Source organism: Amia ocellicauda, unplaced genomic scaffold (genome assembly GCF_036373705.1).
Source record: "Amia ocellicauda isolate fAmiCal2 unplaced genomic scaffold, fAmiCal2.hap1 HAP1_SCAFFOLD_150, whole genome shotgun sequence".
Taxonomy (NCBI): domain Eukaryota; kingdom Metazoa; phylum Chordata; class Actinopteri; order Amiiformes; family Amiidae; genus Amia; species Amia ocellicauda.
The window spans coordinates 135,690-151,278 of record NW_027102713.1 but is presented as its reverse complement, the minus strand read 5'-3'; the positions used below and the strand labels follow the sequence as shown (position 1 = coordinate 151,278).

General features: G+C 45.7%; 3 non-coding genes across 3 annotated transcripts; 1 reads left to right on the top strand and 2 right to left on the bottom strand.

The window, feature by feature from the left end:
* Nucleotides 1-6,047: 6,047 nt before the first annotated feature.
* Nucleotides 6,048-6,119, bottom strand: trnae-cuc (transfer RNA glutamic acid (anticodon CUC)). The gene has a single exon. It is a non-coding gene; the product is annotated as a tRNA-Glu (tRNA).
* Nucleotides 6,120-9,572: 3,453 nt separating this feature from the next.
* On the bottom strand, nt 9,573-9,644 carry trnae-cuc (transfer RNA glutamic acid (anticodon CUC)). The gene has a single exon. It is a non-coding gene; the product is annotated as a tRNA-Glu (tRNA).
* Nucleotides 9,645-9,779: 135 nt separating this feature from the next.
* trnaq-cug (transfer RNA glutamine (anticodon CUG)) lies at nt 9,780-9,851 on the top strand. Its single transcript has one exon. It is a non-coding gene; the product is annotated as a tRNA-Gln (tRNA).
* The last annotated feature ends 5,738 nt before the right edge of the window (nt 9,852-15,589 follow it).

Here is a 15,589-nt window from a genome sequence, read left to right as displayed (position 1 = left end):
CCGTACAGGGTGTAACCGCTGCAGTATTCCCGGCGATCGATCAGCAGAGGTTGATCCTTGAGATGGCGACCCGTAGCCAGTACTAGACTGTAATATTCACGAACCGCGTTGCCGTTTTCAAAGTCAGGTTGAAAAGGTCTGGATGGAACCTGCACACCATCGACGTACAGTGCTATAAATTCCGCGTTATAATGTTTAAAGTTAAAGGGGTTCTTGTTGTAAACCCCGGTAAATGCATCATTATCCACGAGACCTATAATAACCTGTTTTGGGAGCTGGCCTAGAAACAGATTTTCCTGGTTCATCACCCGTGTCCCTGCGGGGATACTGTGGACTTTCATATAGACTCTTTCGATCGGGTACTTGGCGTTTGCCGTCATTAAAGCCTGCGCATGTCCTAGTTTAACCGCCGGGGAGACGGATACTTTTTTCACAAACAGCGAGGCCGATAATATGGTCAGTTTATATTTTTCAGTATCAGGGGTCATCAGACAAAAAGCACTTTTACTACGGATCATTTTAATTTTAATGTCTACCCCGTTGAGCATGAGTTTTTCTTGGAAAAATATGTCTGCATGAATATGTCCCATTAGCTCAAAGGTCCTCCCTTCTGTTGAAAAGGCCGTTCTTTTTTGCAAACCCTTATTGAGTCCCTCTGGATCCTGGTCGTCCATAGCTTCTGGGGTGTCTTTGAAGAAAAGGCCGGGGCTGAACTGTTTGCTTAGGGTCTCCTCACTATAATTAAGGATACACTCCATCATGGCCCTATAGGGGTAAGTATTGCTGCTTTGACTAATGAGCCGATCTCCCAGGGTCACATCCACCTGTGAAAACATGGTGGCCACCGGGTAATTGATGACCCCAGCGTTGGCCGTCTTCTCGATTGCATCGCCATCCTCATCAGTCACTTTACAGTTCATTAAAATAAATGTGTTATTCAAATCAATATAATCCTCGCCATTGCCAGCAATAAAAAACTCCAGAGGGGCCGTATCTGAAATTGCGGAAAGATGGGGTATCTCTACATATATGCTCTTATCTATACTCGTTTGAGTGTATGGAACTGTAAACAGATCCAGTTCTGATTTGACGCATTCTTCCGATAGACTGTGGACAAAAGACATTTTTAAAAGATGTATCCTGAGGCTCTATTTGTCTTTCTTTGAGACTTTCTTTTTGCAGGTTTTTTCTTGTGCTGCTTCCTTCTCCGAGTGTTTCCACGATATGTTGGAGAATGAGAGCTTCTTCGTTTTTTGTTAGCCACGGATCTTCGTCGCCCTGGTGGACACATACTGTTTCTTCTTTTACCCCCCCTCCTCGCCATTACCATGAGACCCGAACCCTCCTGCTGCTCATGGCTAGCTGCCCGGTTCATAACATTGGTGAACACGTCACTAACAATATTTTTAGCCGCTGATTTCAAGTGGGGTCTGGCTATAGCAGAGCCTCTCTTAAGCAGGGGTACGGCCATTCTAAAGAGACCACGAAAGAGTCCTCCTAGACCGGCTCCATACATTGTGGGGGCTCCTACAAAACCGGGCAAGCCGTTCACGGCTTGCATCTTGTAATAATCCACATAGGCGCTAGGATCTACATAACCCCTCGAGGTAGCCATTTTAATAATGTACACACTGTTTCAGGGGTCGAAAATGTAGTTTGACAATAACTTTACCGAAGCGGAAGGGTACGTTGATATTCTGATCCGATTTTACTTCGATCGTGATGTTGTCAAAGTGGGTCTTTGAGACTGGTACGTAGTGTGGCTTGTCATAAGTAATTGTGACCATGTCATTGCTTTTACCTTTAATAAGTACATTTCTCAAAAGGGGGACATAGCTATCCCCGACCCTCTGGTGTGTTATGATATCCGTATACACATAAAGAGTGTAAAAGCCGCCACTGATGTCAGCCGGGAAGGGTGCCACCACTTCTGAGAACCTGCTCTCTGTGTCAGAATAGAACCCTAATATACGCCCCAGTTGTCCTTTGGTTTGAATGCTAATACCAGGTTTTGACACCTTGTACACTCTGTTTTTAATAGGGTTGTAATATAGCTTGATGTTGGGGGTGCCTTCTGAGAACTGTTTATGCATCTCATCTAATATTGTATCCACATTGTCATAATAACCTCCTTGCATCGTGAATGTCCATTGACTCTTTTTAACATCGTCAAAAATGGCGAAGGTGGCATCCTTATCTTGTAAAACAGCCCAAGTGTAAGGATACTGTATTTCCGCCAACCCCACTTCCCACGACCCCCTTAGATCTATAGATTTTCCAAATTGTACCGTGTAACTGGATATTTCATTTTTAGGGTATATATCGAGAGAGGCGTTACTGGGTAGAGTCACGTAGAAGCCTCCTGATTCCATCTTGAGTATCGAAAGTAATGACCCCATCACACCAGCGGGCATGTTGTTATAAGGCTTGAATATCACAAACCTGTTGTTCCGGGACCCAACTATTGAACTTTTCAGGCCATCCAAGCCATTTCACCAACACATATTTTTTCCGGTTCTGGGTTTTCTCAGCTAATATCTTTTCAACTCTGTATACAATGTCTTTACCCACAATAATTTTTTGTAACTCGGCTTCGTAAAACGTTCCTTCTATATCCTCCCCGTCATTGTCTTTTAACCGGTACACGGGGGGGTCTCTAGCCACCTGTTCGGTAACTGTAAAATATTCGTCAGAAAATGTTTGTTCATAACCTTTGGCAAAAGTACTCCTTAGATTTGAAACGCGAACCACATCACCGATGTTGAACTTATAAGTAGTTTTCCCCTTCTTAATAAATGGGCCGTATAATTTTTTATAGACCTTAAAAGAATTACTTTGATCAACATCTATAGGCTTCATTTTAATACTGGCGTGATACCCTTGGTTGTAAGCATCGATAAAATCCTGAACTTTATCAAAATACTTGAACGTGTTGACCGCTGTAAAATATCTCCACATTTTGGTCTTTATGGTGCGGTTAAACCTCTCCACCACCGATGCCTTAAGCTCATTACCGGTGGTGAAATGATGTATTTTGTGTCTCTTCAGTAGATTCTGAAATTCTCTGTTGAGAAACTCTTTTCCTTTATCAGTCTGCAGTTTTTTAGGACATCGTCCCTGGGACAATATATCCTCAAAGGCCCTTGTCACCGCCCGACCTGTTTTATTATGTAGAATGCGAGCCCAGGCATATTTTGATAACACATCGATACACATCAACATAAATTTGTGACCATTGTTATGTTTTGATAAATTTGACATATCGACTAGATCCATTTGCCATTGTGAGTCTATGTCAGTTGCATATACACGGTTTCTTTTAAAGTTAATCCTGAGAGGTTTATGTAAGGTATAGGCGTCTTGTTCCCGTAACCATTCTGAAACAACCACATCATTAACCTTCACGCCGGCCTCAGCGAGTCCTCTTTGAAAACCCTTCTTACCCGCCAAACCCCCAATCTTGGCTGGGTTGTAGTATAGTTCATGCATTTGGGGAGCTTGCCGAGTCATTCTGCCAAATAAACACACAGACCCACACTATGCGCAAAGTTTTTATACAAGGTTTTTTATTCAACTTCAGGAGAGCAGATACCCCTTTTTAGACATTTGAGAAAAGTATAACATACACAACAATTTTTTCTACGGTCCAGACAAAAAGAAATCAGATGATTGGTTACTTGATCTATATCAACAAATACCTGTTTCTTTATCTTGTAGGCACACACCTCAGTTACATATGTAAATAAAACAACAATATGACCTATTTTAAAAGTAAACAGAGGGGTATTAAACATGCTCAGTAAAAGGTCATACAGATGTTGATGAAATGGCCTAATATCATTCTTGGCCCCCTTGAGCGCTTCATCCCAGTGTTCGTACCCCCCGGTCTTTGTTACAGCAACCATTAACTTTTCCAGGTTTGAAAGTTGATCCTCATCGATGGTTAAATCTGTAGAGAAAAGGCTCGCGTTGGCTACTTTTCTGTCAAGCACATGGTGTAATAGCGCTCTCAGGTTAGCTGCAGAGTGTTGATGACAGAACCAGTTGCAGCAGCAGTCCAGAACATTCCCCATGTTCAAAGTCCCTTAGTTCAGGTCAGAGTCTGAATCAGTGGCGTAGATGTCGAATTCTTCGTCGCTGCCCCCAGCTTTAACTTCTTTACGGAAGAAATAAGCTTTTAGCTTGCCAGCGGTTTTTCTACTTGGCTCATCCAGGTCATTGAGCAGCTGCCCAAGTTTCTCTATTATAAACGGCTCCTTTTTCAGCTCCAGCAAAATCTCATCTATGATTTTCTGGACTTGTCCAGCAGTGACATGTATGTGGGAGTAAGACAGAGCCTTGATTAGTGCCGGTTTCAGCCACGGTTTGTTCAGTCTTCTGTAAAACACGTTGAAATAGAACAGGAAATAGTAACGGTCTGGTTCAAACAAACAACTGTGTCTCAACTGACTGGGGTGATTCACTTCACACCCCCGACAGACTTCTTTCAGAGCTCGGTCGATGAGAGCACTCAGAATATACACCAGGGTGCTTTTAACCACTCTGCTTACTTGGACACCTACCCCGGGCATAAATCCTGCGTCTTCATCACGCCCCCGAGACCGTCCGATGCTCATTGGGTCGCCTGGTGGTTTGTGGGGTGTTTCTACATCCATTGGACTGACCCCCTCCTGAGACGCACAGACGGTAGACAGTTCGGCAAAATCGAGGCCCTCCATGAGCTCCAGAGGCTGGGGATCCCCGAGACTCATTTGGACATCCATCGCTCCGCATGTTGTTTCGTCCTGAGGGACCGGGGTCTGAGGTCTTGGAGGGTAACCGCAGTCAGAGGGTTCCGGAGTGTATACAAAATCTGGGGAATAGAACCAGGGGTGATCCCGGGTTTGAAGAGGCCTGTAGAGCCTGTCGACGTCCGCAGCTTTCGGGTAAGACATTCTCTTTAATTTTAAACCATGAATGAATTGTTGCGCCTTTTATCCTATCTCTTCACTACGTCACGACACACCGCCCTCTTAGAAGAGAGTAGACCCTGAGCCGTCAGACCCCCCTCCAACCCCCCACAGGTCGTCTGTTTTATCATCGTCGTCGTCATTCAAGGGGGATATATAATCCATAATCCAGCATATTCTCCTTCTAACAGAATCCAGTTGTGAACATTTGGTCAAGATGTCAAAACCATCATTTATACAGTTTATGACCTCTTTCAAGAACGGCCAGTCCACGGCGTCAAACATAATTTCAGTAACCTGTTTTTCTGGATCCTCCACAACCCCTTCAATAGGGTTTGTAATCAGGGTACTGCTAAACAAAACCTTACGATCAGTAGTTAGAGATAGACTCTTCACCACTGTACCGTAGTTCTGCAAGCTTTCCCATTCACACCTTTCAAAACTCTGAGTCGGAGACTCCGTTTCGCCTTCTCTTGGACCCTCTTGCAAGCCTTCTAGAGTCTTATCCACAAGCCCCAGGTCTCTCCATGCCATCACCTTCAACCAGTCCTCAAAAGAGTATTCAATCACCGTCTCAAAAGGTTCCAACGTATCCTCCTTCTCTCCCAAAGCAAAAAGCTCCACTCCAACATAGCTGGGATCCCTTTTAAAGCGGTAACCCCGTCGACCCCCCCAGAACAACACCCAGGAGCGTTCAATCTTCAAATTGGTGAGTACAGGAACCCTTGCCCGGGATTGTTTCTTGCGGGGTTTCATGTTGATGTCGCTGGACATGTTGAAGAAGCGGGATGTTTCAGATGCTGAGAATTAAAGAGGTATTGCCTAAAAGCAGCGCGGGGTCTTAAATAGAGAGGAGAGTTTCGGGGCGTTGCCTTCAGGGGGGGGGGGGGGGTCTTTATGGGTGGCCTTGTTGTTCAGGGTTTTAGGGGTGTACACTTTCTGACGGATATGACGTAGGAATAATTAAGGAAATAACTCTAAAATCACGCCCCCCAATTATGACGTAAGCTTAGGGCATACGTCATAACAAAATAGGCCGCGCCCCAAAAAACCCTACTATCTACTCACAGGTCCTAGAGGAAGAGCAACAGATCCACCTTCCCTGACCGGGAATCGAACCCGGGCCGCAGCGGTGAGAGCACCGAATCCTGACCACTAGACCACCAGGGACGGCTCCCGAAGTGACCCACCACACGCAGCACTCTGGGCGCAACTTGGCTCACTCTGGACTTGGCCGTGCGACAGAGCGAGACGTGTGCGTAGAGCAGAAACCTTCGTCACGGGCAAGAGGTGGGCAGCGGGCTTGGTTCCAAGGTGTAATGGTTAGCACTCTGGACTCTGAATCCAGCGATCCGAGTTCAAGTCAAGTGGAACCTGGGGCCCTTGGCAGGGGCAGCGGCGGTGCAGCGGCGGTGCAGCGGTGGTCTCCCTGCGTGAGGGCCTGTGTCTGCGAATAAGGCCTGTTTATGTTCCCTCTTGGGAGGCTTGGAGACGAATTGGCGAAAACTCCGGGTCGGCCTGGTGCGTTCATCTTCCTGGTGGTGACCGCGTGGCTTAACGGAGAAGAAGGTGCCTGTGTTGACAGATTACAGATAGATTATTTCCCTTCTTGGAAATCATCGTTAAAGCGAAAAGGAACTTTGTAAACCAGCTAGCTTGGAAGCAACCACGTCAGGGCATTCTTTCAGTGAGACCTCGGTTTTTTACAAGCACGAGTGAAGCTTTAAAAGAAAATGACATAGAATGTTTGCGGCCGTTCATCCAATCAAGCCCGAGTCCGATTGCGGTCTGTCTTCCCTGGGGGCGGGGGGGATTCTGTTTTGTGAGATCCGGGGGAGAGGTGAGGTGGCTTTCTTTGGTGTATGCCAGAGGTCCGGTGAGAGGTTGTCTTTTACAACTGTCCCTCAGTCAATACCAAAGACAGTCCCTGCCAATCTGGGAAAGCCATTCAGTCCACAAACAGAGTTTTGACAAACATCCTGCGGGCTTTTTCTCCACCGTTTGATCCTTTTATCGTTGACAGGAATTTCTACAGGGTACGTCCCGAACAGGTGCCTCAATGGCTGTTTGCTAGCTCGATAAATCTAACTTGCTCGGTCTGCATACTATCTTTAATCTAAAACATCATACAGTCTCTTCGGTCTGACTTCGGATCGGAAGATTGAGGGTTGGAGTGCCTTTGCGGTCGTTCCTGGGGTTACGACGTCGAAGCGGCATCTCGGTCGTTTTTGGGGAACTTCGGAAGGGCCAGCCGGCGTGCTAATGCTGCAGCCGTCGCCGGCGCGTTGTGTCTGATAACCTTACGGCAAACAGGCAATGCCTTGCGCCTGTATCTGCGGCAAGAAAAGTGAGCGACTCTCCCCCGAAACCGGGGCACGAGCGCCTGAGGCCTTGGAGAATGCGGGCATCGATCCCGCTGCCTCTCGCATGCTGTAGCGTAAGGTACACTTATACATTTCAATTAAAGAAGTGAATTTATAGTATCACCTTATCACGAATCCTGGAATCTTGTAGAACTCAATTTCTGTAATAATTGGACGCAGACACCAATTCCAAAGATATAAATTGTCAAATGTATTCAAAACAAAGACTAAATGTAGCACTACACTAATTATACAAAAGGGAAAAACTAATTACAATTCAACTCTAGATCGACAAATCGAAGACAAATCACTTCCGTGACCAAATCAAAGACCATGGGATCACATATGATAACACAAATCGTTAAACAAAAAAGGTTATAAACACATTGACTACAATACCGGTTAGTAAGACGAAGGTGAGTCTCTCGTTAGTATTATTAGTCAGACATTAAATAACTACGCAGGTTAGTATTTATGTCAGGTAACTTCTCGTAAAATATATATATCAGTCTCATTCACGTTTAGGTGCCGAGAAAGATCCTATCATTACTTGTTACCACATTTCCCTTAACTGATTATTATTCAATGATTAAGGATAGGCAGGGCCACCAATAATCTAATGTCTATTAACTTGTGTCAATTTCAGACTAAACAGTTAAACAGGAATGAGAAGATATTTCTCGGCGTTGACAGATTTTATTTCTAAAATTATCAACAAAACAGTTTAATGCAACACACATTTATATTTAAGAAAACTAAATGATATTACACATTCTAGAGTTATGAATCACAGATTAACATTTCTAATTGATTTCTCAAATGTCATGAATCATGAACTCCAAACTGTTAAACTTATCTGAACTTCGTCGCAGAGAGGCCTCTCTGGCTTCGGGCTCAGATAACAGCACACGGCACGAGGTCCGTGTGGTTTGGAAAAAAAGGCAGTCCGTTCGGCTTTGTCCAAGAACTTCCACTCAGTCGATACACCTGGAAGTTGGGGTTTCGCGAAAGTAGAGTCGTTTCCAAACAGATTTTCCACTGGTTTGAAGGCTCCAAGGTTGTGCACAAAATCTTCTTGGCAAGCAGGGTCTCTCACCGTACTTATTTGAAGACAAAGTCTTTGAGGAAAGCAGGGCCGTGTTTGTTCCAAGGGTCAAGTTTCTTAAGACTCAAATAGCTATTTAAATGACTGACACTTTCGTATACAGTCGACTTAGTCAATTGTCCAGCTGTAAAACTCCACTGATCAGGTGGGCACAGGCGGGCAGCGCAGTCTGTAAAGTTCTATATTTAATAAAGTCCTTTAAAAGAATTCTTCGTACGGCTCAATCTCCTTCTCCCAGTTTAACTCTTCTGTTGCCGGCAAAGACTTAGTTGGTTTCAGGTTCCGGTTCTGGCAACAGAGCTACAGGTTGAGCTGTGGCAGCGAGTTACTGGTTCAGGTGAGAGAGAGCGAGAAAGACTGTCCGCTATTCCTTATAGTCTGTCAGATCAAGAGGTGATTGGTTCTTGAATTTTTGAGATTGGATTTCGGTTTCAGCCCCCATTGTCCTATTGGAGGGGGGCTTGATTTATGACTGATGTCAATCCATGCCATCTTTTGGAAATGCCGGTTGGCCTGGGTTCGTAGCTCTATGTCGGGATTTCGGCTCTCGTCCACTTCAAAGAGTTTTTATCACCTACAGGCCCCTTTCTCCAGACATCTCATAGCAGAATTCCAAACTATTTGGCCTCTTCTTGGTGCCATCCTCCCCAAAACTGTCACTTTGATGCAAACCAGTTCCAAGCTGATGAGCTAAGGGAATCTGATAACTTTGGGGGGGAGAGGTTTTCTTTAGATCAGTGCTTCAGCTCAGAGCCCAAATGCTCTTATCCAAATACACCCAACATAACGCTACAATGCTAAGCGAGCGCTCTACCACGTGAGCTAATCCTCAGGGCTCTCAGTGAGGCTGACCCCCACTTCTTCAGCCTTTAAGTGGCACGTCGCGAGTAAGTCCTTTCCTGCGCTTCAGGCAAGCTTGCAGCCAACTGCGGACGACTTTCCTTCCTCGGTGGCAGCCATCGTGCCGCAATAGAAAAGGATTGTCATGAGCAAAACTTTCAAAGTGACCGAAAAGATCACGGCCCGTCGTGTGATTTGATTTACATGAGCTCCAGAAACGTTCATGGACATATGTACATAAGTAAGGATTTAATCACAGATAGAGAGAGAGAAAATGCACCACACAGTTCCTAGGGGAAGAGCAACAGATCCACCTTCCCTGACCGGGAATCGAACCCGGGCCGCGGCGGTGAGAGCGCCGAATCCTGACCACTAGACCACCAGGGACGGCTCCGGAAGTGACCCGCCACACGCTGCACTCTGGGCGCAACTTGGCTCACTCTGGACTTGGCCGTGCGACAGAGCGAGACGTGTGCGTAGAGCAGAAACCTTCGTCACGGGCAAGAGGTGGGCAGCCGGCTTGGTTCCATGGTGTAATGGTTAGCACTCTGGACTCTGAATCCAGCGATCCGAGTTCAAGTCTTGGTGGGACCTGGGGCCCTTGGCAGGGGCAGCGGCGGTGGAGCGGTGGTCTCCCTGCGTGAGGGCCTGTGTCTGCAAATAAGGCCTGTTTATGTTCCCTCTTGGGAGGCTTGGAGACGAATTGGCGAAAACTCCGGGTCGGCCTGGTGCGTTCATCTTCCTGGTGGTGACCGCGTGGCTTAACGGAGAAGAAGGTGCCTGTGTTGACAGATTACAGATAGATTATTTCCCTTCTTAGAAATCATCGTTAAAGCGAAAAGGAACTTTGTAAACCAGCTAGCTTGGAAGCAACCACGTCAGGGCATTCTTTCAGTGAGACCTCGGTTTTTTACAAGCACGAGTGAAGCTTTAAAAGAAAATGACATAGAATGTTTGCGGCCGTTCATCCAATCAAAAGGTGCAAGCCCGAGTCCGATTGCGGTCTGTCTTCCCTGGGGGCGGGGGGGATTGTGTTTTGTGAGATCCGGGGGAGAGGTGAGGTGGCTTTCTTTGGTGTATGCCAGAGGTCTGGTGAGAGGTTGTCTTTTACAACTGTCCCTCAGTCAATACCAAAAACAGTCCCTGCCAATCTGGGAAAGCCATTCAGTCCACAAACAGAGTTTTGACAAACATCCTGCGGGCTTTTTCTCCACCGTTTGATCCTTTTATCGTTGACAGGAATTTCTACAGGGTACGTCCCGAACAGGTGCCTCAATGGCTGTTTGCTAGCTCGATAAATCTAACTTGCTCGGTCTGCATACTATCTTTAATCTAAAACATCATACAGTCTCTTCGGTCTGACTTCGGATCGAAAGATTGAGGGTTGGAGTGCCTTTGCGGTCGTTCCTGGGGTTACGACATCGAAGCAGCATCTCGGTCGTTTTTGGGGAACTTCGGAAGGGCCAGCCGGCGTGCTAATGCTGCAGCCGTCGCGGGCGCGTTGTGTCTGATAAGCTTACGGCAAACAGGCAATGCCTTGCGCCTGTGTCTGCGGCAAGAAAAGTGAGCGACTCTCCCCCGAATCCGGGGCACGAGCGCCTGAGGCCTTGGAGAATGCGGGCATCGATCCCGCTGCCTCTCGCATGCTGTAGCGTAAGGTACACTTATACATTTCAATTAAAGAAGTGAATTTATAGTATCACCTTATCACGAATCCTGGAATCTTGTAGAACTCAACTTCTGTAATAATTGGACGCAGACACCAATTCCAAAGATATAAATTGTCAAATGTATTCAAAACAAAGACTAAATGTAGCACTACACTAATTATACAAAAGGGAAAAACGAATTACAATTCAACTCTAGATCAACAAATCGATGACAAATCACTTCCGTGACCAAATCAAAGACCTTGGGATCACATATGATAACACAAATCGTTAAACAAAAAAGGTTATAAACACATTGACTACAATACCGGTTAGTAAGACGAAGGTGAGTCTCTCGTTAGTATTATTAGTCAGACATTAAATAACTACGCAGGTTAGTATTTATGTCAGGTAACTTCTCGTTATATATATATATCAGTCTCATTCACGTTTAGGTGCCGAGAAAGATCCTATCATTACTTGTTACCACAATTTCCCTTAACTGATTATTATTCAATGATTAAGGATAGGCAGGGCCACCAATAATCTAATGTCTATTAACTTGTGTCAATTTCAGACTAAACAGTTAAACAGGAATGAGAAGATATTTCTCGGCGTTGACAGATTTTATTTCTAAAATTATCAACAAAACAGTTTAATGCAACACACATTTATATTTAAGAAAACTAAATGATATTACACATTCTAGAGTTATGAATCACAGATTAACATTTCTAATTGATTTCTCAAATGTCATGAATCATGAACTCCAAACTGTTAAACTTATCTGAACTTCATCACAGAGAGGCCTCTCTGGCTTCGGGCTCAGATAACAGCACACGGCACGAGGTCCGTGTGGTTTGGAACAAAGTTAGTCCGGTTCGGCTTTGTCCAAGAACTTCCACTCTGTCGATACACCTGGAAGTTGGGGTTTCGCGAAAGTAGAGTCGTTTCCAAACAGATTATCCACTGGTTTGAAGGCTCCAAGGTTGTGCACAAAATCTTCTTGGCAAGCAGGGTCTCTCACCGTACTTATTTGAAGACAAAGTCTTTGAGGAAAGCAGGGCCGTGTTTGTTCCAAGGGTCAAGTTTCTTAAGACTCAAATAGCTATTTAAATGACTGACACTTTCGTATACAGTCGACTTAGTCAATTGTCCAGCTGTAAAACTCCACTGATCAGGTGGGCACAGGCGGGCAGCGCAGTGTGTAAAGTTCTTTATTTAATAAAGTCCTTTAAAAGAATTCTTCGTACGGCTCAATCTCCTTCTCCCAGTTTAACTCTTCTGTTGCCGGCAAAGACTTAGTTGGTTTCTGGTTCCGGTTCTGGCAACAGAGCTACAGGTTGAGCTGTGGCAGTGAGTTACTGGTTCAGGTGAGAGAGAGTGAGAAAGACTGTCCGCTGTTCCTTATAGTCTGTCAGATCAAGAGGTGATTGGTTCTTGAGTTTTTGAGATTGGATTTCGGTTTCAGCCCCCAGTGTCCTATTGGAGGGGGGCTTGATTTATGACTGATGTCAATCCATGCCATCTTTTGGAAATGCCGGTTGGCCTGGGTTCGTAGCTCTATGTCGGGATTTCGGCTCTCGTCCACTTCAAAGAGTTTTTATCACCTACAGGCCCCTTTCTCCAGACATCTCATAGCAGAATTCCAAACTATTTGGCCTCTTCTTGGTGCCATCCTCCCCAAAACTGTCACTTTGATGCAAACCACTTCCAAGCTGATGAGCTAAGGGAATCTGATAACTTTCGGGGGGAGAGGTTTTCTTTAGATCAGTGCTTCAGCTCAGAGCCCAAATGCTCTTATCCAAATACACCCAACATAACGCTACAATGTTAAGTGAGCGCTCTACCACGTGAGCTAATCCTCAGGGCTCTCGGTGAGGCCGACCCCCACTTCTTCAGTCTTTAAGTGGCACGTCGCGAGTAAGTCCTTTCCTGCGCTTCAGGCAAGCTTGCAGCCAACTGCGGACGACTTTCCTTCCTCGGTGGCAGCCATCGTGCCGCAATAGAAAAGGATTGTCATGAGCAAAACTTTCAAAGTGACCGAAAAGATCACGGCCCGTCGTTTGATGTGATGTACATGAGCTCCAGAAACGTTCATGGACATATGTATATAAGTAAGGATTTAATCACAGATAGAGAGAGAGAAAATGCACCACACAGGTCCTAGGGGAAGAGCAACAGATCCACCTTCCCTGACCGGGAATCGAACCCGGGCCGCGGCGGTGAGAGCGTCGAATCCTGACCACTAGTCCACCAGGGACGGCTCCGGAAGTGACCCGCCACACGCAGCACTCTGGGCGCAACTTGGCTCACTCTGGACTTGGCCGTGCGACAGAGCGAGACGTGTGCGTAGAACACAAACCTTCATCACGGGCAAGAGTTGGGCAGCGGGCTTGGTTCCATGGTGTAATGGTTAGCACTCTGGACCCTGAATCCAGCGATCCGAGTTCAAGTCAAGTGGAACCTGGGGCCCTTGGCAGGGGCAGCGGCGGTGCAGCGGCGGTGCAGCGGTGGTCTCCCTGCGTGAGGGCCTGTGTCTGCGAATAAGGCCTGTTTATGTTCCCTCTTGGGAGGCTTGGAGACGAATTGGCGAAAACTCCGGGTCGGCCTGGTGCGTTCATCTTCCTGGTGGTGACCGCGTGGCTTAACGGAGAAGAAGGTGCCTGTGTTGACAGATTACAGATAGATTATTTCCCTTCTTGGAAATCATCGTTAAAGCGAAAAGGAACTTTGTAAACCAGCTAGCTTGGAAGCAACCACGTCAGGGCATTCTTTCAGTGAGACCTCGGTTTTTTACAAGCACGAGTGAAGCTTTAAAAGAAAATGACATAGAATGTTTGCGGCCGTTCATCCAATCAAAAGGTGCAAGCCCGAGTCCGATTGCGGTCTGTCTTCCCTGGGGGCGGGGGGGATTGTGTTTCGTGAGATCCGGGGGAGAGGTGAGGTGGCTTTCTTTGGTGTATGCCAGAGGTCCGGTGAGAGGTTGTCTTTTACAACTGTCCCTCAGTCAATACCAAAAACAGTCCCTGCCAATCTGGGAAAGCCATTCAGTCCACAAACAGAGTTTTGACAAACATCCTGCGGGCTTTTTCTCCACCGTTTGATCCTTTTATCGTTGACAGGAATTTCTACAGGGTACGTCCCGAACAGGTGCCTCAATGGCTGTTTGCTAGCTCGATAAATCTAACTTGCTCGGTCTGCATACTATCTTTAATCTAAAACATCATACAGTCTCTTTGGTCTGACTTCGGATCGGAAGATTGAGGGTTGGAGTGCCTTTGCGGTCGTTCCTGGGGTTACGACGTCGAAGCGGCATCTCGGTCGTTTTTGGGGAACTTCGGAAGGGCCAGCCGGCGTGCTAATGCTGCAGCCGTCGCCGGCGCGTTGTGTCTGATAACCTTACGGCAAACAGGCAATGCCTTGCGCCTGTGTCTGCGGCAAGAAAAGTGAGCGACTCTCCCCCGAAACCGGGGCACGAGCGCCTGAGGCCTTGGAGAATGCAGGCATCGATCCCGCTGCCTCTCGCATGCTGTAGCGTAAGGTACACTTATACATTTCAATTAAAGAAGTGAATTTATAGTATCACCTTATCACGAATCCTGGAATCTTGTAGAACTCAATTTCTGTAATAATTGGACGCAGACACCAATTCCAAAGATATAAATTGTCAAATGTATTCAAAACAAAGACTAAATGTAGCACTACACTAATTATACAAAAGGGAAAAACGAATTACAATTCAACTCTAGATCAACAAATCGAAGACAAATCACTTCCGTGACCAAATCAAAGACCATGGGATCACATATGATAACACAAATCGTTAAACAAAAAAGGTTATAAACACATTGACTACAATACCGGTTAGTAAGACGAAGGTGAGTCTCTCGTTAGTATTATTAGTCAGACATTAAATAACTACGCAGGTTAGTATTTATGTCAGGTAACTTCTCGTTATATATATATCAGTCTCATTCACGTTTAGGTGCCGAGAAAGATCCTATCATTACTTGTTACCACAATTTCTCTTAACTGATTATTATTCAATGATTAAGGATAGGCAGAGCCACCAATAATCTAATGTCTATTAACTTGTGTCAATTTCAGACTAAACAGTTAAACAGGAATGAGAAGATATTTCTCGGCGTTGACAGATTTTATTTCTAAAATTATCAACAAAACAGTTTATTGCAACACACATTTATATTTAAGAAAACTAAATGATATTACACATTCTAGAGTTATGAATCACAGATTAACATTTCTAATTGATTTCTCAAATGTCATGAATCATGAACTCCAAACTGTTAAACTTATCTGAACTTCGTCGCAGAGAGGCCTCTCTGGCTTCGGGCTCAGATAACAGCACACGGCACGAGGTCCGTGTGGTTTGGAACAAAGGCAGTCCGGTTCGGCTTTGTCCAAGAACTTCCACTCAGTCGATACACCTGGAAGTTGGGGTTTCGCGAAAGTAGAGTCGTTTCCAAACAGATTTTCCACTGGTTTGAAGGCTCCAAGGTTGTGCACAAAATCTTCTTGGCAAGCAGGGTCTCTCACCATACTTATTTGGAGACAAAGTCTTTGAGGAAAGCAGGGCCGTGTTTGTTCCAAGGGTCAAGTTTCTTAAGACTCAAATAGCTATTTAAATGACTGACACTTTCGTATACAGTCGACTTAGTC